The following is a 25,429-nucleotide window of genomic DNA, read 5'->3' as shown; positions in this document are numbered from 1 at the left end:
AAGTTGGGGGAGGGGACAAAAACAAAGACCAGTGCATTACTGGTTCACTAGTTCAGCAGCTCATTTGTCTTCTCTGGAGGGAGCAGACCTATGCTGGTGAGATAGAGAACTTAGAAGGAATAGCCTTAAGCATGCATATTTTATAACTGGAGATAGCAAAGAGCTTGGCATTATATGCTAGAGATACTTAGCATTGCTATGACTCATAATTATGAAGACTAATTCTCCTAGTAACTATGATTATTCCCTGTTAGTGTGAAGGCAACTTGACCTAATGGAAAAAGCATAGTAGGGAGTTGGGTGACCAGAGTTTGAGTCCTGATATGCCACTCACCTGCTGTGTGTCTTTAAATAAATCACTTAACCTACCTGAGCCTCAGTTTTCAAATCTCTACATTTTCCAATCTCTATATTTTAGTAGATAAGATAGATTGTGAGGCTGATGGGGAAAAAGGACTCTGTCTGATCTCATCAGCATGTATTTATCCCAGTGTCATAATATTTTTTATGATTGTTAGTAGTAGGATTAAATGTCTTTTGAGGAGGAACCTCTTTGAGGCCACTATGGAAACATTGTATTTGGCAGTTCACTTAATAGTCCCACTTTGAAAAATGTAAATGTTCTCCCAGAGGGCCTGGTATTAAAGTAACTTTAGCCACTGGGAAAATCAGGCTCTCTTATTCAGGATCAATCTGTAATTTTTATTGAGTGTTTATGGTGTGCAGACCTCCTATCATGGGCAGAACATTGAACTGCACTCTTTAGAGTGTACAATAGTTAGAAACAATCCCTGCCCTCAAAGACCTTCTATTATAGCAAGGGAGACAGGCAATGCAAAAAAGAGAAGTGGGTATGTATACAATTTAGTGCTTTCATGGAAGAAACATGCATAAATCTATCTTATGGCTGGTTGTGAATGCTCGAGTACCTATGTGGTACTGAAGTGGTAGTTAAGGGATTACTTAAGAGAGGAGATAAATTGATTGGGGAAGGTAGTGTCCTGGAGGAGATGTGATTTTGAAGGGCTTTGAAGAATGGGAGTACTGTAATCTCATGGATTTGAAGAGGTAGGGAGTTCTAAGTGACATAAGGGTAAGTTTGGGGCCAGAGGTGGGAGAGACAAGAACTAGGCACATGGCAGAAGTTGGGTCAAGATAAAAGAAAGGAATGAGTTGGGGTGTAATGGGAGAAGAGTTTATAAGTGGGAGGGAGTAGAAAGCACTAGAGCAAATGGTCACGAGTTTCTACTAGATGTCAAGAAGAATTTAAACTTTTTGATGTTACATAATCTGAACAATGTAGTATAAAAATGATCAGGGCAACAGAATGAAGCAGTCCCAAGAGGGGAGAGACTGAAGGCAGGGTTACCAGCAAGGAAACTGATGTAGTAGTTAACTTGAATCTGACAAATTCCTGGACCAGTGTGGTGGCCATAGGATGACAGAAAAGGAGCTGACTTTTTTTAAATGGAATTGGTTAAGCATTTACTGTGTGTCAAGCACTGTTCTAAATACTAGGGCAGATGCAGCATAGTGTAGTGGATCATGGAGCACCATGGTGTAGAGGACCATGAAACCATGAGTCAGAAAGGTCATGGGTTCTAATCCCAGCTCTGCCACTTGTTTTCTGTGTGACCTTGGGCAAGTCATTTCACTTTTCTGGGCTTCAGTTACCTCATCTCTAAAATGGGGATTGAAACTGTGAGCCCCCACATGGGACAGGGACTGTGTCCTACTCAATTTGCTTGTATCCATCGCAGCACTTAGTACAGTGCCTGGCACATAGTGAGTGCTTAACAAATACCATCATAATTATTATTATGCAAGTCAATCCGGTGGAATAGAGTCCCTGTCCCTGTGCTCACAGTCCAAGAAAGAAGGAGAACAGGAATTCAATCTCCATTTTACAGGGAAAGCAACTAAGGTGCTGAGAAGTTAACTGAAATGCTCAAGGTTGCACAGCAGACAAGTGGGAGAGCCAGGTTAAGAACTCAGGTCCTCTGACTCCAGGCCCGTGCTCTTTCCCCTAGGCCACACTACTGGTTTCCTGATAATACCAGTGGGATCTGTGCAAAAGTAGGGTCTTCATTTTGAAAACTTAGTGGTAATCATCTAATCAACTTTGAAAAGGCATGCAACTTTGTAGCATTTTTACTCCTGCAAATTATTCATCAATTAATGGTATTTATTGAGTGCAGGGCACTGTACTAAAAGCTTGGGACTGTACAACAGACTTGTTGGTAAATACATTATCTTCCCACAAGGGCCTTACAGTCTAAAGGGGGTGATAGATGTGAAAATAAATTATGGCTATGTTCACAAATACTAAGGGGCTGGGAGTGAGTATCATGTGCTTAAGGAGTAAAAATCCAAGTGTATAAATGATGTAGATAAGAGACCAAGTAAGGGAAAAGTGGGCTTTATTGGGGAAGGTCTCCTGGAGGAGATGTGATTTTAGTAAGACTTTGAAGGTGGGGAGAGTGGTGTCTTAACATATATGGAAAAAGGAGGACCATTAGTGACTTTAGACAGGACAGTTTCCATTGAGTGAGAGGTAGCCAGGTTGGAGAGAAATGAGGGGACAATTGAAGGAGAAGTGGAGACAGTGGACATAGACAACTTGTTCAAGGAGTTTGAAGAAAAATGGTAAAGGGGAGCTGGAGCTATAATTTTATATAGCCATGGGGACAAGGGAGGTTTTTTTTTTTCAGGATAGGGGATACGAGATCACCTTTAAAAGCAGTGAGGAATAAGCCATTGAAATGTGAATGGTTTAAGATGGTGGTCATGGAGGGAAAAAGGGAGGGGGTGGCCATAGTCTTTTTATTTAGACTTTAAGCCTCCTGTAGGACAATGACCATGTATGATCTCATTAATGTGTATCTACCCCAACACTTGATACACTACTTAACATATACCGCAATTATTACTATTCCTTGAGTGTTTAATGTGTGCAGATCACTGTACTAAACACTTGAGACAGTACAGAAAAGTAAGTAGTCCTCATTTTTGCCAAGAGTGTACTACTTAGCCGAATTAAAACAATTTGTACCAGTTCTAATTCATCTGTGCAAGGGATAGAAGAGACAATATTATTTCCGTTTTACAGATGAAGGAAAAGGTGCACAAAAATTGCTCTCCTGGCTCGCAGTGAAAATACGTGGAATGGAACACAATCCACTGTCCTTCTCAGTAGACCATATGGTTCAACCAAATCATTCAACACGTGAAATCTCCCACACATCCACGGCTGGGTTCCCTCATAATTTTATTTTACCAAAACTGCTCAAGCCCGGCTTTTTTGGGGTGTCTGTATATTATTCCCATTCATCTTCAGAATGTCTGCGTATACTCCAGAAAGACTGAAATGAACTGGAAAAGAAATGGCAGAAACACTTGAGAATAAACAGTCAGATATTTGGCTGGAATTAATTAATTTAAGTAATTGCATTCTAAGTAATTGTCAAAATTCCAAAGGACAAGTGTGTCAGCATGTTTTAGATTTTAATTTTTTATTCCAGGAGACTGACAGCCAGAAAATAAATTTTTCCCCTATCAGTTTTGTCTGTTTTCTATTTGGCAAACATTCATTTTTTTCCCCCTGATTCAAATGGAATTAAAATGTACAAAGCTCTGTTTGTTTAATAGCAATGCCATCCATCTTGCATAGAACTTTTGTAAGCGAGAAGCATCTTTCTTTGTTTCATTTGCAGTAGGATTAACATCAGCCTAGGTTTGGAAATTTGTTTTTTGTTCATTTCTATACTGTTTTACCAGCTTTACAAAACAGTGGCTATTGATTTTAAGAGTTGCCCATAACCACTTGATGAACCTTTCAGATTATATATATATATAATATATGAAAAACATATGTGAGTGTTCCCATATAATGTCTTTTTAATGAGACACTATGCAGTTTCAGGTGAAAGGAATAGCTGGCTCCCATTTTGCCTCCGTGACCTTGAGGGGAAAGAATCATTTGCTGCCTTTGTGTCTGTCATTTTAAGAGAAAACAGTCTATTGCTATAAATCATCTCTATGTCCACTGAACATTCCTGAGTAAATAAATTACCCCAAAGTGTCACAACTATCTGAGAAATAGCAACAAGAAAGCTGAATGTGAGTTTGATGAATAGGAAAGAAAAGAGTTGCCAAAAAAATCCCAACATCTCTGGGCAGTATATATGGTTATTGATGAAGCCTTCTAATCAAAAAGAGAAATATTAAGAACCTTAAAGCAGACCTAAACTTACTGGAATTCAAAAAAAATGGTGCTTCTTTATGTGCAGTGGAGGCATCATGGGTTCTAATCACGGCTCTGTCACTTGTGCTGTATAACCTTGGGCAAGCCACTTAACTTCTCCAGGCCTCAGTTACCTCATCTGTAAAATGGGGATTAAGACTGTGAGCCCCACGTGGGACAACCTGACTACTTTGTATCTGCCCCAGTGCTTAGAACAGTGCCTGGCACATAGTAAGCGCTTAACAAATACCATAATAATAATAATAATGTCATTTGTTTGACCACCATCTTCAATTAACTGATCATTCACATTTATCGAGTTCTTACTGTACTTGCACATTGTACTAAGCACATGGAAGAGTATAATATAATAGGTCTGGTAGCCATGTTCCCTGCCCACAGTGACCATCTTCAACTGGTCTCCCTCTTTTAACTTCTTCCCCACTGCTTCCAAATACACCCACATGTTCCAATCTTAAAACACCCTAACTGTACCCTCCAGCTGTCACCCTACTTCCCTCCCACCATTCCTGTCCAAAACCCTTGAATGGGTTGTATACACCTCTGCCTCCATATCTTCTCTCCAGCTCCCTCCTTGACCCTCTACAATCCATCTTCTGCCTCCTCCACTGTACTGAAACTGCTCTCTCCAAGGCAACCAATGACCATCACCTCACCAATCTAACTTATTCTCTATCACTCTAATCCTCTTTGATTGCTTTCCTGCCTTTCACAGCATGGACCACCCTTCTCTAACCCTGATTTCATTGATACTGTCCTCTCCTGGTTCTCCTCCTACCTCTCTGGCCTCTCCTTGATCTTTCACCAGTGCTTCCTCTGCCTCCAACTCCTCCTCTGTGGATATACATAAGCCTCAGTTCTTGATCCCCTTCTATTATTTACACTTACTCCCTTGGGAACCTCATAATAATAATGACAATAATAATAATAATAATGGTATTAAAGTGCTTACTGTCAAGCACTGTTCTAAGCACTGGGGTAGATACAAGGGAATCAGGTTGTCCCACGTGGGGCACACAATTTTAGTCCCCATTTTACAGACAAGGTAACTGAGGCATAGAGAAGTTAAGGGACTTGCCCAAAGTCACACAGCTGCCAAGTGGCAGAGCTGAGATTCTAACCCATAATCTCTGAATCCCAAGCCCGGGCTCTTTCCACTAAGCCATAAATCACCATCTCTACAAATCTACCTTACAATCCCTTACCACTCTGCTCTGTAATCTTGTACAATAATAATAACAATTCTGGTATTTATTTATGTGCCGGGCACAGTACTAAGCGCTGGGGCAGATACAAGCAAATTAGGTTGGACAAAGTCCCTGTCCCATGTGGATCTCACAGTCTCAGCCCCCATTTTCAGATGAGGTAACTGAAGCACAGAGAAGTGAAGTGACTTGCTCAAGGTCACACAGTAGACAAGTGGCAGAGTCTGGATTAGAACCCATGACCTGACTCTCAGGCCTGTGCTCTGTCCACTATACCTTGCCTCAGGAAATGTCTCCATGGATGTTCCACCAGCACCTCAAGATCAACATGTCCACAGTGGAATTTCTCATCTTCCCTCCCAAGTCCTTCCCTACAGCTAATATGCCCATCAATGTTGCTAGTGCCCCATCTCCTCTTGTCTTGAGCCGGCAACTCCGGTATTATCATTGACCCCTGAAACTCCGCCATTATCACTGACCCTTTCAACTTTGGTATTATCATTGTCCCCTCTCTCTTTCAACCCTCATATCCAGCAGTCAACCAAAACCTGTTGATGCTTCCATCAAAGCATCCGTAGAATCCTCCCTTTCTTCAAAAAAACTGCCCCAGGCCAGGCACTTGTATCGCAACTCGATTACTGCATCAACCTCTTAACTTTCCTCCTTGCCACCACCTCTCCCTGTCCAGTCCACACTTCACTCAGCTGCTTTGATATTTTTCTACATTATCGTTTTTGCCCATCTCTCCCCAATCCTTAAAAACCTCCCTCTGTCATCGAGCAGAAACTGGCTATGGGCTTTAAGGCACTCAATTGCTTCTCTCCCCACTCCCATCCATGCCCACCTTCAATGTTCACTCCTTCCCACATGTTCCAACTTGCATACTTCGTTTCTGTCAAACTAACCTACTTACTCTGCCTCATTCACTGACCTCCTACTATAATCCACTCCACACACTCTTCTATAATGCCTACCTACTCTCTGTACCTCATTCTCATCTATCTCAATGTCACCTCCTTGCCCAGATTCTCCCTCAAGCCTGGAACTCCCTCTCCATTCATAGAGAAGCAGCGTGGCTCGGTGGAAAGAGCCTGGGCTTGGGAGTCAGAGGTCATTGGTTCAAATCCCGGTTCTGCCACTTGTCAGCTGTGTGACCTTAGGCAAGCCACTTAACTTCTCTGTGCCTCAGTTACCTCATCTGTCAAATGGGGATTAAGAATGTGAGCCCCACGTGGAAAAACCTGATCACCTTGTATCCCCCCAGCACTTAGAACACTGCTTTGCACATAGCGCTTAACAAGTGCCATCATTATTATATCTGACAGACCACCACTGTCACCACCTAAAGAACCCTCCTAAAATTGCATCATTTCTGAAAGCTCTTTACTAAGCTCTCATTTTCCCTTCCCGTGCACCTCTCTGCATCTTACTCTGCCCTTGGCTGCATTCCCTATTACACTTTGGTCCTAACCCAAAGCCATACAGCATGTATGCAAATATCCTTATTTTCTACTATTTCCCCAACCTGTAATTTATTTTAATGTTTGTCTTCCCAGTAGACCATAAGCTCCTTTTGGGCAGGGATCACATCTACCAATTCTAGTACATTGTATTGTTCCAAGTATCTAACAGAGTGCTTTGCAAAAGGCACATGTTTAATAAATAACACTGACTGATGGACTCTCTCCCCACCCTCTTGCTAACAACCACACTTCTGAATGAAATTCCCTCTCCCTTCACATTCAGCAAACCACTTCTCTCCCCATCTTCAAAGCCCCTTTAAATTCACATCTCTGCCATGAGGCCTTTCCTAATTAATCCTTCATCTCCCCACCGTATTCCACTCCTATTGCCACTTCAGCTCATCCATGCTATGCAGTAAAACAGGTGTGCATAGACACACACACACACACACACACACACACACACACGAGTTTTGCTCATTATGAGCAGGAAACGGGTCTGCTAATTTTGTTGTACTCTACCAAGTGCTTAGTACAGTGCTCTGCACATAGTAAGTGCTCAATAAATATGATTAATTTTTTATGCTGTACTGATTGCCTCTACTTGTAGTATATACCTCCCTCACTAGATTGCAAATTCCTTGAGGTCAAAGATTATGTCTAATAAATCTATTATACTCTCCCAAGAGTGTAATACAGCACTCAGTAAATACTACTGATTGATAGCCTAGAAGCAGGGTGGCCCGGTTCAGTCAGTAACTGGCTGCATGACCTTAAACTTGTCTCTAAACATCTTTGAGCATTACTTCTGGAAAAATGGGGATAACGGAATAACAATACTAAAACAATGGTTTGTTTTAAGTATTTACTATGTGCCTAGCACTTTACAAAGAGTTGGGGTAGATACAAGATAATCAGGTCAGACACAGTCTCTGTCCCAAATGGGCCCCATCATCTTAAGTAGGAATGAGGATGGTTACAGAATCCCCATTGTATGAATGAGGAAATTGAGGCACCGAGAAGTTAAGTAACTTTTCCAGGGTCACCCAGGAGGCAAAGTGGTGGAACTGGAATTAGTACCCGGGTCCTCTAATTTCCAGGTCTTTGGTCTTTCCACTATGTCACAGAGCTTCCCAGAACTGCTCTGCCCAACCTCAGTGTGTATAACATAAATTGTGTGGACAAAAAAAAATCACACAAGTACTGTGCCTTGAGATCTTCAGAGAGCAGAGTATTAAAACAGCTGTTCCAATCAGAATACTGGAAGCAAACTGCACTTACACAGTTAATGTTCAACCAATGAAAAAGGCGATATTCCTGCTTTGTTTCCTTTCATTGACATATATAATAATAATAATGATGATATTTGTTAAGCGCTTACTATGTGCTGTGCTGTTCTAAGTACTGGGGGGATACAAGGTAATCAGGTTGTCCCACATGGGGCTCACAGTCTTAATCCCTATTTTCCAGATGAGAGAACTGAGGCCCAGAGAAGTTAAGTGACTTGCCCAAAATCACACAGTTGTCAAGTGGCGGAGCCAGAATTAGAACCCGTGACCTCTGACTCCCAAGCCCTTGCTCTTTCCTCTGAGCCATGCTGCCATGTATCAAAATGTGTGACAAGTCCTGAAAACATTTTAGATGCCACTGAACATGCTGTGCTCATATTTGCTTAAATCCTTTTTATGGGCAGAGACAGTCACACCAGTATGCTAAACAATTCAGAAAAACAAGAAAATAGAGAATTATCTAGGGCTGTAGTTCTTGGCATTTCCTGCCAAAAGTCAATTGGACTGCTGATGAAGAAGCTGAAGTTAGGAGTGAACGAGGGGGTGGTGAGGCTAATTGAATGCATGTTTTGGACTTGAGTGGTTGAAATTTGGTCTAGCTGACAAGTTGTGTGGTTTAGTGGAAAGAGCATCACCCAGTAGTATGTGAGTGGTTACTCCTTGCAGAGCACTGTACTAAAGTGTTTGGAGGTAGATACTAAAGTGTTAAGTTGGTAGATACAGTCCCTGCCCACAAGGAGCTTAGAGCATCGGCCTGGAAGCCCGAGGACGTGGGTTATAATCCTGGCTCTGATACTTTTTTATGGTATTCATTAAGTGCTTACTATGTGTCAGGCACTGTACGAACCACTGGGAGAAATATAAGATGATCAGGTTGGCCAAAATACATGTCGCATATGAGGCTCACAGACTTAATCCCCATTTTGCAGAAGAGGTAACTGACGCACAGAGAAGGCAAGTGGGTTGCCCAAAGTCACACAGCAGAGAAGTGGCACAGTCAGGATTAGAACCCAGGAGCTTCTGACTCTCAAGCTCGTGTTGTATCCACTAGGCCTTGCTACTTGCCTGCTATGTGACCTTGGGCAAATCAATTAGCTTCCATGCGACTCAGTTTTCTTCTCGTAAAATGGGAATTTAACAGCATTCTCTCAATTATTTAGACTGTGAGCACCATGTTGGATGGGGATTGGGTCCAACCTGACTGTCTCGTGTCTAGCCCAGCACAAAGTACAGTGCTTTGCATATAGTAGGCATTTAACAAGTTCCACAGTTATTATTAATATTTTGTCCAAGCCGGTGAAAGGGAGTAGGGACAGTTCTTGCACACATTTTGGAAAGCCTTACATTTACCATAAACTGATTTCCACTGTGCATAAAAAGTAGAATGTATTTAAAAAACTCTAAACATGAAATAGGCCACATTTGCCTTAACATAATTACAAATCCTAATTGTGGTATTTATTAAACACTTATTAGGGATTATGTTGAGTCAGATTAATCTGATCTGACACAGTTCCTCTCCCATGGGGGCCTCACATTTTTAAGGGATAAACAGGGCAGGTATCTAATCCAAAATGCCTCATTCATCCCTACATTTGGAGGCAGTGAATTGATGTTAGTTTATATAGGTATTCAACATGTCTTTCCAGCTCAGAAGGAAAGAATACCATTGACATTTACCATTACCTTTATCCTATGTTGTGTCTGGTTGTTTTTAAAATTTTTCACTGTTCTCTTGTGTCTGTCACCGTTACGTTACTGGGGTGATGGCGAGTCTCAGCCCTAAATTCCAGCTGAAAGAGTCCCAGAGTCACTTTAGGAGTACCAACACCTGGGTCTACCTCCTCTGGGTCCTAAACCTGGGTCCCATGGCTCAGTGGAAAGAGCCTGGGCTTTGGAGTCAGAGGTCATGAGTTCAAATCCCGATTCCCCACTTGTCAGCTGTGTGACTTTGGGTAAGTCACTTCTCTGGGCCTCGGTTACCTCATCTGCAAAATGGGGATGAAGACTGTGAGCCCCCCGTGGGACAACCTGATCGCTTTGTAACCTCCCCAGCGCTTAAAACAGTGCTTCACATATAGTAAGTGCTCAATAAATTCCATTATTATACCCCTTGTAGACTGTGAGCCCACTGTTGGCTAGGGACTGTCTCTATATGTTGCCAATATGTACTTCCCAAGCGCTTAGTACAGTGCTCTGCATAGTAAGCGCTCAATAAATACGACTGATGATGATGATGATGATTTTGCCAATGCAGGTTTAGGCCAGTCAGTTGATCGTATTTATTGAGCGCTTACTGCGTGCAGAGCACTATACTAAGCACTTGGGAGAGTACAATATAACAATAAGCAAACACATTCCCTGCACACAACAAGCTTACAATCTGAGATTCGGGGCATCCTACTTGCTGTTCCCTAAGCCCCTGCAGCCCTATCATTGCCACAACTCTATGCCTGAAGCCTGGCATCTCCATGAAGGCATAAGGTCACTGAGGATTGGCCAAGCAACCTCTTCCCAGAGCTGACTGCAAGACATTTGTGGACAAAGTGGTCCTTCTTTTGCCCATGGCTCCCAAGGTCCCATGTTTCCAGCTCTACTACAGGAAGACACTAAGATTCCGAGATGCCAATAACATTTAATATGCTCTTAACAAGGTAATGGTCAAAGTGATTCTGGTTCAAATAGCCTTTCTCTGGATCTAATACTGCCCACCTTCCCACCCCAGTACCCTCTGTTCTTCCTTGTAGTCATCCTGGAGCTCATATTCCTCTGGTCTTTCCCCCATCTCCTCACAGGATAACCCAGGTTCTAGTCTCACCCTGTCTGAGTCAGTTGGTCACAAACTGTCCCTTCTCCTCTGCAGGGGCTGGGGCTTCATTCCCCTGGCGTCCCAACTCTCGACCCTTAATATTCAAGCTGTCCTAACCCTAATCTGGGATCTCCCCGATCCTTCCCTGGGCTACTCTGTGTCTGTTCAGGGCCTACAGAATGTGTTTTTCCCTTCTCCTGCTCTCCCAGATACACAGCTTGCTAGCCCTTGCTTTCTAGGTGGCTGAGTATCTCCCTTTCCCACTCCCTGATCCCCCACCCACTTCCTCCTCATTCCTTTTCCCTGATTAGCTCACTTATATTTCCCTCAGGGAGGGGCATTATGGATTGACTCTCCTGATTTCCTCCTCCATCTCTTAAGTGTAGGAGTCCCACGGAACTGGTTGTCACATTCACCTATCTCTCCCACCCCACTTATTCTTATATTGTTCTCTCCTTACAGACCTGAGAGATCACTAAATCTTCCTTTTATTAAATATTTCTTAAGCAATTACTATGTCCCAGGTACGGTTCTAAGTGCGGGGTAGATACAAGACCATCAGGATAAGCACAGTCCATGTCTCACATGGAGTTCACAGTTGTAATCCTCATTTTACAGATGAGGTAATTGAGGCACAGATGAATTGTGACTTGCCCAAGGTCACACAATAGGCAAGCGGTGAAGCTGGGACTAGAACCAAGGTTCTCCTGACTCTCAGGTCTATGTTCCATCCACTAGGCCACACTGCTCTTGCATCTCATCTATATCATCTTTTTCTCAAATTTTAGAATAGTGCTTTGAACTCAGTAGGTGCTCAATAAATAATACTGACTGAAGAATCTACCCGGAGTACCGGGGAGTACATTTTCAGAGAATTCCTCCACTTCCACTGGTACAAACCCCCAGTACTGGGTCCATGGTAGGGCAAGAGAATAATAATTATTATTATGGTATTTGTTAAGTACTTACTATGTGCCAAGCACTGTTCTAATCCCTAGGATAGATACAAGGTAATCAGGTTGTCCCATGTGGGGTTCACAGTCTTAATCTTCATTTTACAAATGAGGTAAATGAGGCACAGAGAAGTTAAGTGTCTTGCCCAAGGTCACACAGCAGACATGTGGCAGAGGCAGGACTGGAACCCATATCTTCTGATTCCCAAGCCCGTGCTCTCTCCACTGAGCCACACTGCTTCTCCTGAGAAGAAATGACACGGCCCTTCAGAGATACTCTGGGGGCAAACTTTTCCCCTGTACCTCTGAGTACAAACCTGCTGTGCATTTTCACAAACATGTGCCTCTGCTGACTTTGCCGGTTGCTGCTATTCAGTGGGAGTATAGTATCAACTGAGAATCAGGTAGTTCACCAACACAGCTAAGCATATAAGGCCCATCTCACCAAAATATTGAGCAGAAAAAACGATAGTCTAGCAACACAACTTTGTAATGAAGGGATTTATTTGGGAAATGGGAGGTTTGGCGAGTCAGGACTGTGATGGGAAGGAGGGAGAGAGCATGAGGTAGAAGGAAAACTGACAGAGAGTACAGTTCAGATGTCAAATAGCCACAGCCTCCTCAGTGTTCCACCCTTCTAAAGTTAGTCAAAGCATATTTTTACCTCTACTGGTGATTTAAATGTTTGGGGAAGCACACATGTGGCGGCTGTTGAGGAGGGATTTGTTTGCCCAAGTTTGTTAATATCGGTTGGGAGAAAGAAGATTATATTTCAAATTCACATTAGAAGGATAAGACTATTGAGAGTGTTTACTTTGCAGCTACTGCATCTCTAAATCAAGTCCCAATGTCACTCTTGAATCAGAAATTATTACCACAGGTAAACCTGGTTTTATTGTCATTGAGTCATGACTAACATCATCTGACCAGAGGAACTCCAGCCAATATACTGCTTTCCTTTAGATGTCTGGCACGAAATCCTAGACTGCCTTCCCAGCCATTCCACCTCTGCATTAACACAAACTTCAAGCCAGGGGTCATGTCATTCTCGATCTCGGTGATCATTGTCTCCTCATCCCCTTGAGAGCATTAGAATCCTCATTATAGAGCCGGGGTAGTGGAGGGCTCAAGAGGATAAGTGCTCCAAGTCACATAGTGGGGGAATGACTGATCTGGAACTAGATTATCGATTAACAAACTCCCAAGTCAGTGCTTCTTTCCCAGTAAGGAGGCCAAGCTGTAATGTTAATGGGCTTGTGTGAAGTATGTGGGGCTTTCTTTAAGACTGGTGATGAACTCTTACTCAGTTTAAGCCCCTCCTCTTTTTTCTGACAGTATCCCAACTGTATTGGGAAGATGACTGGGAGAGAAAATTAAGGGGTTAGAGGCAGACTTTTGCAGTCACCTCCAATAATGAAATACTTAATAATTTCATTTCACACTAAGCTGTAAAGTTATTTTCAGTTGGGAAGAGAAAAATAAACTAAGAAGGGGATTTATTAGAGAGAGACAGCTCTAAAGGCCCTGGAAAACAGGCATTTTTAAAAAATGAATTTGATCATTTTTTTTCTGTACTTTCCTGTTCAAAGCATAGAGAAGGAAATTATTACAGAAAACTTAAGATACCGCTAATGTAGTATATATTTGTACAATATGATATGCTAGGGAAATGTCCTTCCCTTTCATAAATATTTTTCTCTTCTTTTCTCCTAAGAACAGTGTGTGCTTAGAGATAGGGGGAAGTGAACTGTAATTTGTAAACAGTTTTGGTTTCTCATGACACTTTATGCTCATGAGTTCTCTGCTTCACCTATCACCTCTCAACCCCGTCCTGTCCTAATTCTTTCCAAGTAATAGTAGTAGTATTTATTAAGAATCTACTTGGTGCAGTGCACTGTACTAGACATTGGAGAACTACAGAACAGACACCCCACACACAACTCAGAGTTTACACTCTAACAGGAGGTCAAAAATAAATTATGCAGACATAAGTGGTAATAATAGTAAAGGGACTTTTTAAGCACTTATGTGCCAAGCACTGTTTTAAGTTCTGGGGTAGATACAAGATAATCAGGTTGAACATAGTATCTGTCCCATATGGGACTCATACTCTTAATCCCCATTTTACAGATGAAGTAATTGAGGCACAGAGAAGTGAAGTGACTTGCCCAAGATCACACAGCAGACATGTGGTGAAGTCAGGATTAGAACTCAGGTCCTTTTGACGCCCCGGGCCCGTGCTCTATCTACTAAGCCCCACTGCTTCTCATGAATAAGTCCGTGAGGAAAACAGATCAATGAGGAAATATCAACATCATTAGTAAGAGGCAACATTCCCTTCTTTCTAAAAGCTCAGGCCAGGTGCATCAGTACACCCGGTTGATTGCCTTTACTAACAAAGAATCTGAAACTAAAGATTTAGTTTTCCTGCTAAACATTAACGAATGAATGTATAAATAAATGCCATTTTATAGTATCGGTATGAGCAGGCTTGGTGTAGATAAACTCTGTTTAGCTTTGAGAGAAAAAACCTGGTCTTAGGCAAACACAGCAAATTCAAAATCAATAATATGCTTTGAAGATCTTAAACTTGAAATGATTTAAATAGGGAATGGCAAATTGGGAGGTCCATTCTTCCGCTTGTAGCATGTTTGTTTTCATCCTTATCTTTACTAATTTTGTTTACCTTTCTTTTCATGTTTGTTGCCTACTCCCTCCCATCTTGTTCATTAATTATAAACCCCATGTGGGAAAAGGAATGTGTCTGACCTGATTATCTTGCACCCACTACTGTCCTTAGTACAGGGCATGGAACAAAGTAAGAGCTTAACCAAAACCCCAGTTAGAATTGTTATTATTTTGAGCCCTTTTAGGTCCAGAGACTCTGTCTTTATGTCACACAAATATTTTCTAGAGCTTTTTCATGTTCGGGGAAGCAGCAGAGCCTAGTGGAAAGAACACGTGCCTGAGAGTCAGAGGGCCCAAGTTCTAATCCTGATCCTTCACTTTGTTTTAATGGTTCTGATTAAGAGTTTACTATGTGCCAAATACTGTACTGAGCTCTGGGATAGATATAAGATAATTTTGTTGGACATGGTCCCTGTCCCACATGGAAGTAGTAAAATTTAATTCCCATTTTACAGATGAGATAGCTGAGGTATAGAGAAGTTAAGTAATTTGCTCAAGGTCACACAGCAGATGAGGGGCAGAGCCCGAATTAGAACCCAGGTCCTCTGATTCTCGGACCTGTGCCCTTCCCACTAGGCTACAGTACTCTCCATATTGCTTCATGTGCCTGCTGTGTGACCTTGGGCAAGTCACGTAATTTCTCTAAGCCTCAGTTTAGATTGAATGGGGATTGAATACCTGTTCTCCCTCCTACTTAGGCTGTGAGCCTCATATGGGACAGGGACTATGTCCAACTTGATTAACTTATACCTGTCCTTTGGCCTAGAACAGTGCTAGGCACATAGTAAGCACTTAACTGATACTACAATTATTATTAATGTAATTACTACCACATACTATATATCGGACATGGGGGTTTTCATCTGGTCAACTCTCTGTCTCAGTACTAATACTGCTCTGGAAGCTTTTAAATAATGAGTTTCTCTCTGTACTGCCTCCTGACAGCAGATCCTGCAGCTTGGAGGTGGCACCTAAGTCTACAGGGACCTGGTAAAGGAACACAGAGACTTTGTCTGTAAAGCAGCATGGCTGAGTGGGTAGAGCACATGTCTGGAAGATAGAAGATCATGGGTTCTAATCCAGGCTCTTCCACTTGCTGCTGTGTGACCTTGGTCAGCCACTTCACTTCTCTGTGCTTCAGTTTCCTCATCTTTAAATGAGGCTTGAGACTGTAAGCCCCAAGTGGAACTGTGTCCAACCTGATTTGCTTGTATCCATCCCAGTGATTAATACAGTGCCTGACACCTAGTAAGCACTTAACCAATACAACAATTATTATTATTATTATTATTATTATTATTATTATTATTATTAGTGGGGAGGGTTCAAGAGACCCTTGGAAAAAATTACTTAATTTCCACAGAACCTTTCATGAGATGTAACTATGCTCTGTCATGTAACCAGCATAGTACAAATAATGTGCCTCTTTAACTTCTGAGTCGACCACAGGAATCCAGTGTCTATGCATGCCATGAGTGGCTATCATATGGAAATTTTAATCTGTTCTCATAGTGGATTTTTTGCTTTTTTCTCTCCTGTTCAGCATCTCTCTCTCCTGAGAAAAAGCATGGCCTAGTGTAAAGAGAATGGGCCTGGGGGTCAGAGGCCTCTGCCACTGCTTGCTGCGTGACACTGGGCAAGTCACTTAACTTTTCTCTGCCTCAGTTTCCTCATCTTTAAAGAATGGGGATTGAATATCTGTTTTCCCTTCCCCTCAGACTGTGAGCACCACTGGGCACAGGGAATGTCTCCAAATTACTTATCTTGTATCTTCCACAGCTATTTGTACAGTTCTTGATGTTTAGTAAGCACTTAACCAATACCACAATTATTATTATTATTCATTCAATCATATCTATTGAATGCTTACTGTGTGCAGAGCACTTTACTAAGTGCTTGGGAAGTACAAGTCAGCAGCATATAGGGACAGTCCCTACCCAACAATGGGCTCACAGTCTAGAAGGGAAAATGTCATTTGTTAAGCGCTTAATAATGAAAACATTTATTAAGTACTTACTATGTGCAAAGCACTGTTATAAGCACTGGGGAGGTTACAGGGTAATCAGGTTGTCCCACATGGGGCTCACAGTCAATCCCCATTTTACAGATGAGGTAACCGAGGCACAGAGAAGTTAAGTGACTTGCCCAAAGTCACACAGCTGACAATTGGCGGAGCTGGGATTTGAACCCATGACTTCTGATTCCAAAACCTGTGCTCTTTCCACTGAGCCACACTGCTTACTATGTGCCAAGCACTGTTTTAAGCACTGGAGTGGATACAAGGTTATCAGGTTGTTCCACATGAGGCTCACAGTCTTAATCCCCATTTTACAGATGAGATAACTGAGGCACAGATAAGTTAAATGACTTGCCTAAAGTCACACAGCTGACAAGTGGCAGAGCCAGGATTTGAACCCATGACCTCTGACTCCCTAGCCCGGGGCTCTTTCCACTAAGCCATGCTGCAAATCTACAGGTTTGAGGGGGGTTTGTTTTGAATCTCAGGGATACACGTTAAATTCCACCCTGAATTTCAAATGTCAGTGCTGGGAATGTGTTATCAGTTTACCACTTTCCCCAACTCAATTGTCCACCACAGATGAGGAGCCTGACTCTACCCATCCCACCCTCATGGCTGCTGTCTCTTCTTGTTCCTAGGTAGAACTCCTCTGGATGCTCAGCACAAGTCCATTAGAGGCTCAGATGCAGGGTAACAAATCAGTCAGTCAGTCAATTGTATTTATTGAGTGCTTACTGTGAGCAGAGTATAATGACATTTATTAAGCACTTACTATGTGCAAAGCACTGTTCTAAGCGCTGGGGAGGTTACAAGGTGATCAGGTTGTCCCACGGGGGGCTCACAGTCTTAATCCCCATTTTACAGATAAGGTAACTGAGGCACAGAGAAGTTAAGTGACTTGCCCAAAGTCACACAGCTGACAATTGGCAGAGCCGGCATTTGAACCCATGACCTCTGACTCCAAAGCCTGTGCTCTTTCCACTGAGCCATGCTGCTTCTCTAAGCAGCATAAGTACTGTACTATGCACTTGGGATAGTGCAATACAACAATATAACAGACACGTTCCCTGCCCACAATGAGCAGTCTAGTGGGAGAGACAGAAATTTATGTGAATAAATAAATTACAGATATCTACATAAGTGCTGTGGGGCTGGGCCAGGGGTGAATAAAGGGGGAAAGTCAGGGTGACACAGAAGAGGATGGAAGAAAAGGAAAATAGGGCTTAGTAAAGGAAGGCTTCTTAGAGGAGATGTGCCTTCAATTAGGCTTTGAAGGGCCTGGAGAGTAATTGCCTGTCAGATGTGGAGATGGATGAAATTCCAGGTCAGAAGTGGGGCATGGGTGAGAGGTCAGCAGTGAGATACTGGAGCAGTAAGAAGGTTAGTATTAGAGGAACAAAGTGTGTGGGCTTGGTTGTAGTAGGAGAGTAGCGAGGTGAGGTAGGAGGAGTCAACGTGATTGAATGCTTTATAGCCAATGGTAAGGAGTATCTGATATGGAAGTGGATGGGCAACCATTGAAGGTTCTTGAGGGGTGGGGGACCATGGCCTGAACTTTCACTCTGGGCAGCAGAGTGAAGTATGTACTAGAATGGGGAGAGACAGGAGGCAGGGAGGTCAGCAAGGAGGCTGATACAGTAATCAGGGATAGGAGGGATAGGGTAAATGCTTGGATTAACATGGTAGCAGTTTGGATGGTTAGGAAAGGTGGATTTTAGCAATGTTTCGAAGGTCGAACTGACAAGATTTAGTGATGGACTGAATGTTTGGGTTGAATGAGAGAGAGGAGTCAAGGATAACTCCAAGATTACGGGCTTGTGAGACAGGAAGGATGGTGGTGCCATCTACAGTGATGGGAAAGTCAGGGGGAGGACAGGGCTTGGGTGGGACGAGGAGGAGTTCTGTTTAAGATGCAGATGGTTTCAATGGTCTCCACCAGCTTCCCCGCTTCGGATATACACCACTTCATTCATTCCTTCTCCCCACACCCTCTTCACTTCTCCCAAGCTCATGTGCTAACTGTACCCTGCTCTCAAGTTTCCAGGCCTTGACCCCTCGCACACTGATTCCCTTGCCTGGAATTCTCCCTCCTTCAAAATCGACTGCACTACAACTTTTCATTTGCTAAAATTCCATCTCCTTCAGGAAAACTTCTCCAGATTTATTCCCAAAAATTCAAGTCACATCAACCCAGCAGCCACCTTTACCACTTATATATTTTTACCCAGCCTCAGGACATAATAAAGTATATTCAGTTATCTCATCCTGCCATTCCTCTTACTACCTATTTATATCATTGCTCTTCCTCCTGATCCAATTATTTGTAAATAATTTACATCTGCCTGTCTCCCTCTTAATTGCAGGTCTTCTGAGGGCATGGAACATGTGTTTTGCTTCTGGTTGACCTCTCCAAAGCACTTAGAATGGTGGATGGTACTATAAATACAAAGTTGTTCTTCATACTTGAAGTGACATCACTGATCTACTCCAGTACTTAGTACGGTATAAAGCACTTATTAGGTGCTTAACAAATATTATAATAAAACTGATTAGAAAATTCCCCTATGGGTGTATGTGGAAAGCACCCAATGCAGATTGTGTGTCTGTGTGTGATGTTTGTCGCACCAGACACTGCTTTTCCTGTCACCTCCTGGCCTCTCCATTTTTGTCTCCTGTTTATTCATTCAATCATATTTATTGAGTACTTACTGTGTGCAGAGTATTGTACTAAGTACTTGGGACAGTACAATATAACAATGAACAGACATGTTTCCTGCCTACAATGAGCTTCCAAAACCATTTCCCTTTAGCACCCCTGGTCAATCCCCCTCCTGGACCCAGCAGGATCAGGCAGTCCCCAGAGGGGTTAAGAACTGTTATTTCCCCAAGCCTCTTTTCACCCAATGTTTTCCCTCATGCTCCTCCTGTCAGGTGCACTCTGGAAGTGGGTTTCCTCACCTCTGATATCACTTTGGGCATTCCTGAGATTTTGGGTGTTTTCTTGTTGTGAGTCTGTTCAGTCCTTGCAAGAGGTCGTTATGGCCAGTACAGCAGAGAAACAGCATCGTCTAGTGGATAGAGCACAAGCTTGAGAGTCAGAAGAACATGGGTGTTCTAATTCCAACTCCGCTGCTTGTCTGCTGAGTGACCTTAGGCAAGTCATCTCACTTCTTTGTGCCTCAGTTCCCTCATCTGTAAAATGGGGATTGAGACTGTGAGCCCCTTGTGGGACAGGCACTGTGTCCAACCTGATTTGCTTTCATCCACCCCAGTGTTTAGTAGATGCTGTCACCTAGTAAGTGCTTAACAAGTACCATAATAATAATAATCTGATGTGATCACGGTACCTGGAAAATATCCTATCCGATCATCCAAAGAGGTGGAGGAGTCTTATCACTCCTTGATTACTCACCAATCAGTCCCCTTGCTCTCTTAGTTCCTCTTTGTCTAAAATGATGGCTGCAAGCTTGTTGTGGACAGGGGATGTGTCTGTTTATTTTTGTAGTGTACCCTTCCAAGTGTTTAGTACAGTGCTCTGCACAGAGTAAGCTTTCAATAAGTATGATTGAATGCTGAGTTCCTGTTGTTCTTGTTGCAGTCTGATTTTCTTTCTCTGCCTTTGCCAGGAATGGCTGTGATCTCATCATCTAGCCTTGGGTGCTCGATTCATTGTCCAGCCATTGCCTGTAAGTGCCCCACTCCATCCTTCTTTTCCTTTTGGTATTTCCCCTCACACATAAGGAGGCAGGATAGTCTAGTGGAAAGATCATGGGCCTGGGGGTTAGAGGACCTGGGTTCTTATCCTGGCTCTGCTACTTGCCTGTTGTATGACTTTGGGCAAGTCACTGTGCCTCAGTTTCCTCATCTGTAAAACAGGGATTAAATCCTATTCCCTCCTACTTAGACTGTGAACCTCAGGTGGACAGCAATCATGTCTAACCTGATTATCCTGTATCTACTCCAACACTTAGGACAATGCTTGGCACACAGTAAGCACTTAAAAAATACTATTATTATTATTTTTACATATAGACTACTCCAAATTTCAGATACATGTTGGCAGCATTTCTCCATGACCTTCAAAGTCAGCCATCCTACCACCGGAGAAGATGGGGGAATGCATGTGGATGGTGGAGAAGCCGCGTGGCTCAGTGGAAAGAGCCTGGGCTTTGGATTCAGAGGTCATGGGTTCAAATCCAGGCTCTGCCAATTGTCAGCTGTGTGATTTTGGGCAAGTCACTTAACTTCTCTGGGCCTCAGTTACCTCATCTGTAAATTGGGGATTAAGACTGTGAGCCCCCCGTGGGACATCCTGATCGCCTTGTAACTTTCCCAGTGCTTAGAACAGTGCTTTGCACATAGTAAGCACTTAATAAATTCCATTATTATTATTATTATTATTATTATTATGGAGGGGGCAGAAAGGTCCTGCTGTAAAGACCAAACTCAAGAACCCAACAAGGTGCAGTCGTCCTTCATCTGATCCTCCAAGCCCCATACATTTGAGAACCATAGCCTGCTTCGCTGGAAGCTCAGCAAGAGTCAGAGTGGATTTCATCTAGCCTTAGCAGGGTAACTAGTTTTCAGATAAGTGAAAGTCTACAAAAAAAATTATAATAACAGCACTTACTATTTGTCAAGCACTGTTCTAAGCACTGGGGTAGATACAAGCTAAGGTTGGTCACAGTCCCTGTCCCACATGGGGCTCGCAGTGTAAGTAGGATTTAATCTCCATTTTATCGATGAGGAAACTGAGGCACAGAAAAGTCATGGGACTTGCCCAAGGTCACACAGCAAGCAAGTGTGGAGCCAGGATTAAAACCCAGGTCCTTTAACTCCCAGGCCCATGCTCTTTCCACTAGGCCACATTGATTCCCCAGAGATTTGAAAACTGAACTGCAGAGTTTGGATTTCAAGGACAGTAGGATTCCTCTTCCAAATGTTCCCTGAGATGAATATATGAATGTCTTTATGCATCTTTAAGATTATAGTTGGGATAGTTACAATTTTATTACCTCTGAATTTTATTTTCTTACCACTGAGTAATCTTATTCTACCCCAATTTGTTCAGAGTGACAGTGATAAGCACAATGGTTAGTTTTTGGTTTCTGGATCACTTAACAAAAGATCTTATTGACACAAACAGACAGTTTACAGAGACTATGGTACAATCTTCTGCCTAGTAATAAAAAAATAAAATAAAACAAAATACTTTAAGGTCATTAGCTGAAAATTATAAACTTCCAGTTTCAAAGAATTGGTACATATCTTCTAGGCTAAACTTAAAAAAAAAACAAAACTGGCTGTGTACCCTTAAGCTCTGATATTCGCCCCAGCCCCACTGCACTTATGTACATATCCTTATACTCTACCATTTCACCTATCTGTAACATTTTCATTTCTGTCTTTCCATATTTACTGTTAGCTCTTTGTGGGTAGGGATCACATCTACCAACTCTATGCATAATATTTCCTTAAGCACTTTGAACAGTGCTCTGCACACAGTAAGCACTCATTGAATACCACTGATTGAATGATTGAATCCCTATCTTCTGATGAGGTACTTGAGGCACAGAGAAGTAAGTGACTTGCCTCAGGTCACACTGCAGGTAAGCAGCAGAGCTGGATTAAGAACCTTGGTTCTCTGACTCCCACAGAATTCTGTGCTCTTTTCCCTAGACTATTCCTTATCTGCCTTCAGTACAAGGGTGGCTTTTATGTCTGGATAGTGTATTCACCTCAACTAGAGCTCTGTTCTGACCCTCTCCCCAGTCTTCAGATGGGAATAGAAAATTATCATTCAGGATGTTCTCAATAGGAAAGTTAGAGTGTAGTCAATAGAAACCCTTCATCCCCCTAGTTGTAATCACTCAATGGTATTTACTGAGTTCTTACTGCGAGCACAGCCCTCTACTAAGCACTTGGGAGAGTACAATGTAACAGAGTTGGTAGACATGTTCTCTCTGCCCAGAAGGAGCTTACAGTCTGAAGGGGGAGACAGACATTAAAATAAAGTATGAATACGTATGTAAGTGCTGAATAAAGGGTACAAATCCAACTGCAAGGGTGATGCAGAAAGGTGAGGGAGTAGAGGAAATGAGGGTTTAGCCAGGGAAGGCTTCTTGGAGGAGATGTGCCTTTAAAAGGGCTTTGAAGGTGGAGAGAGTGATTATCTTTCACATATGAATGAGGAGGGAGTTCCAGAGCAGAGACAGGATGGGTAAGGGGTTAACAGTGAGACAGATGAGTTTGAGGTACAGTGAGTTTCTTGGCATTTAGAGGAGTGAAGTGAGCATGCCGGGTTATAGGAGGAAATCAGAGAGGTAAGGTATCAGGGTGCAAGCTGATTGAATGCTTTAAAGCCAAAGGTCAGGCATTTCTGTTTGATGCAGGGGTGGATGGCCAACCACTGGAGGTTCTTAAGAAATCTGAGACTCCATACAATGACTCTTATTTGTCTGGAAATATTTAGCTTCTAAATTCGAGTCTATTCTTCAGGAAATCAGTTGCTGAAGAAATTTCTATCTCCTCACAGAGACTATACTCCCCTTGATGTCTTCATCCTACATTAGCTTTTTAACTCCTTAGTAGTCACTCAAACCACAGGAATTATCTGGCAAATGACAGGAAATGCTTTACATTGAAAATCTTAATTACCAAAGATCCTATTCCCGGGGCCACAACAATTCAGACTTTCTGGCAAATCTCCACTTGTTCCCCAGAAGACAGAACTTTAATATAAGTTCATCAAGTAACAAATGCTTTGCATTTCCGAAGGAAAAATACTGCAGAGAAAATTGACTTCATTGTCCAATGATCCTCTTCATCAGGATGAATTCAATAACCATTCACAAACATCATCAACCAAAAACCTTGAGCAATGTAATTTGTGTCTCCTCCACAGAAAATGTTTAGCTTCCCAATCAACTTATATCCCAGAGGAAATTATTGGCTTTCTAATGAAAATTATTTCTCACAGGACACTTGCAACTTTCCCTCTTGTTAATTCACTGCCCTATTTTAGCCAGTAAACAGATCCTCACAAATAATGAAATGTTGATCAATTTTAGAGGAAACAGGAATGTTTCAAAATGCAATTTTCCAACTCTATTCCACAGGATATCAGCTTCTTAAAATATAAGCATATATCAATGAAATTATTCTCATCTTAGTAATAGCTTGCATCAGTGAACTATTTTTCCTTTCTAACAAGTCTATTCCAGATCATCCACATTACAATGCATCCCTGCTTTTCAGAAACAACAAATCAGACACTTTCCTCCTACCTAATAAACATCCAATCTACTGAAATGGCTTCACCTTCCTAACCTTCTACAAACTATCCTAATGTTCTCATTCATTACCTATGTTAGTACCAAAATTTGCTTTCCAAAATGAAAGTTTTTTGGATATGTGATTCTTGCTTCTTTTATTTCAAAGAGTGTCTTCAGCTATGAAACCAGAATATCTATCACAGGAATTCTTCGGTTCATCAGTAGAACCCTAATCATTAGATAATCTTCAATACAATAATGCATCCTATTGCACTGAAAATATTCAATTCCCTATCAAGTCTTTTCTAAAAGAAGCTTCCATGAATTGATCACCAAAACTCAGGGTAAAGGAATGTACCCTCTTTGTATTTTGAACATCATTATTATGCTCATAGGAGAATAGACTCATTAACTAGTAAACTTAGTAAACCTATTGAAATGAAGTTCTTAATATCTGTAGTCTTATTTATTTAATATTTTCAGTGTTTTCTCTGGCAAGACGAGAAGAGACGGAGAACTCTTCTAGACCTATAGCTGCTTCTCAGTGTATATATTCATTTCCATGGCTCTGCAAAGGAAACTGCCATTAATGTTAATTCTTGCCCAGGGCTGTCTGAGCTCATAAGGCCTCCTTTCCAAGATGTGTTCATTGTAAATGTCAGTGTGTCCTGAGACAAAGACATGTTCAAAGGTTTTCAGCAGCCAAGATGATGTTGTTCTTCAAACAGTCTTTATTCTACAAACAAATCACTAGTTTAAAATGTGAATTTCAAGAGAACTAGAGAAGTAGCATTGTCTAATGGATAGAGCCTGGGAGTCACAGGACTTGAGTTCTAAACCAGCTCTGCCACTTCTCTGATGTGTGATCAGACAAGTAAGTGAAGCAGCGTGGCTCAGTAGAAAGAGCCTGGGCTTGGGAATCAAGGGTCATGGGTTCTAATCCCACATCCACCACTTATCAGCTGTGTGACTTTGGGCAAGTCACTTAACTTCCCCGTGCCTCAGTTACCTCATCTGTAAAATGGAGATTAAGACTGTGAGTCCCACTGGGGACATGGACTATGTCCAACCTGATTGGCTTGTATCTACCACACTGCTTAGTACAGTGTCTGGCACACAGTAAACATTTAACAAATACCATAAAAAGGAAGAAGCTCGGAGGAAACTAAGGATTCCTGCAGAATTTGTTAACCAAGCAGGGATAATTTCCTGAGAAGAATAGGGATTATAGTGAAGAAAGTTTTCATGTTCCACTTAAGATTCTTCTGGCATTCCCCCACCCCAGAATTGACTGCCAATTTTTTCTTAATTGTCTATTTCTGCTAATGCTAGGCACAACCCATATAACAGGTGTGCTGATTACATACTGATGATTGTCTGCTAAGTCTGCCGTAACAGAGGACTGAGCATTTATCTGGTTGATTGGTCTAGAAAGGCTAAGGTGACCAGATTTTTGCAATCCCG

This window comes from Tachyglossus aculeatus, chromosome 1 (assembly GCF_015852505.1).
Source record: "Tachyglossus aculeatus isolate mTacAcu1 chromosome 1, mTacAcu1.pri, whole genome shotgun sequence".
NCBI lineage: Eukaryota > Metazoa > Chordata > Mammalia > Monotremata > Tachyglossidae > Tachyglossus > Tachyglossus aculeatus.
Note: the sequence above shows the minus strand (reverse complement) of the source record.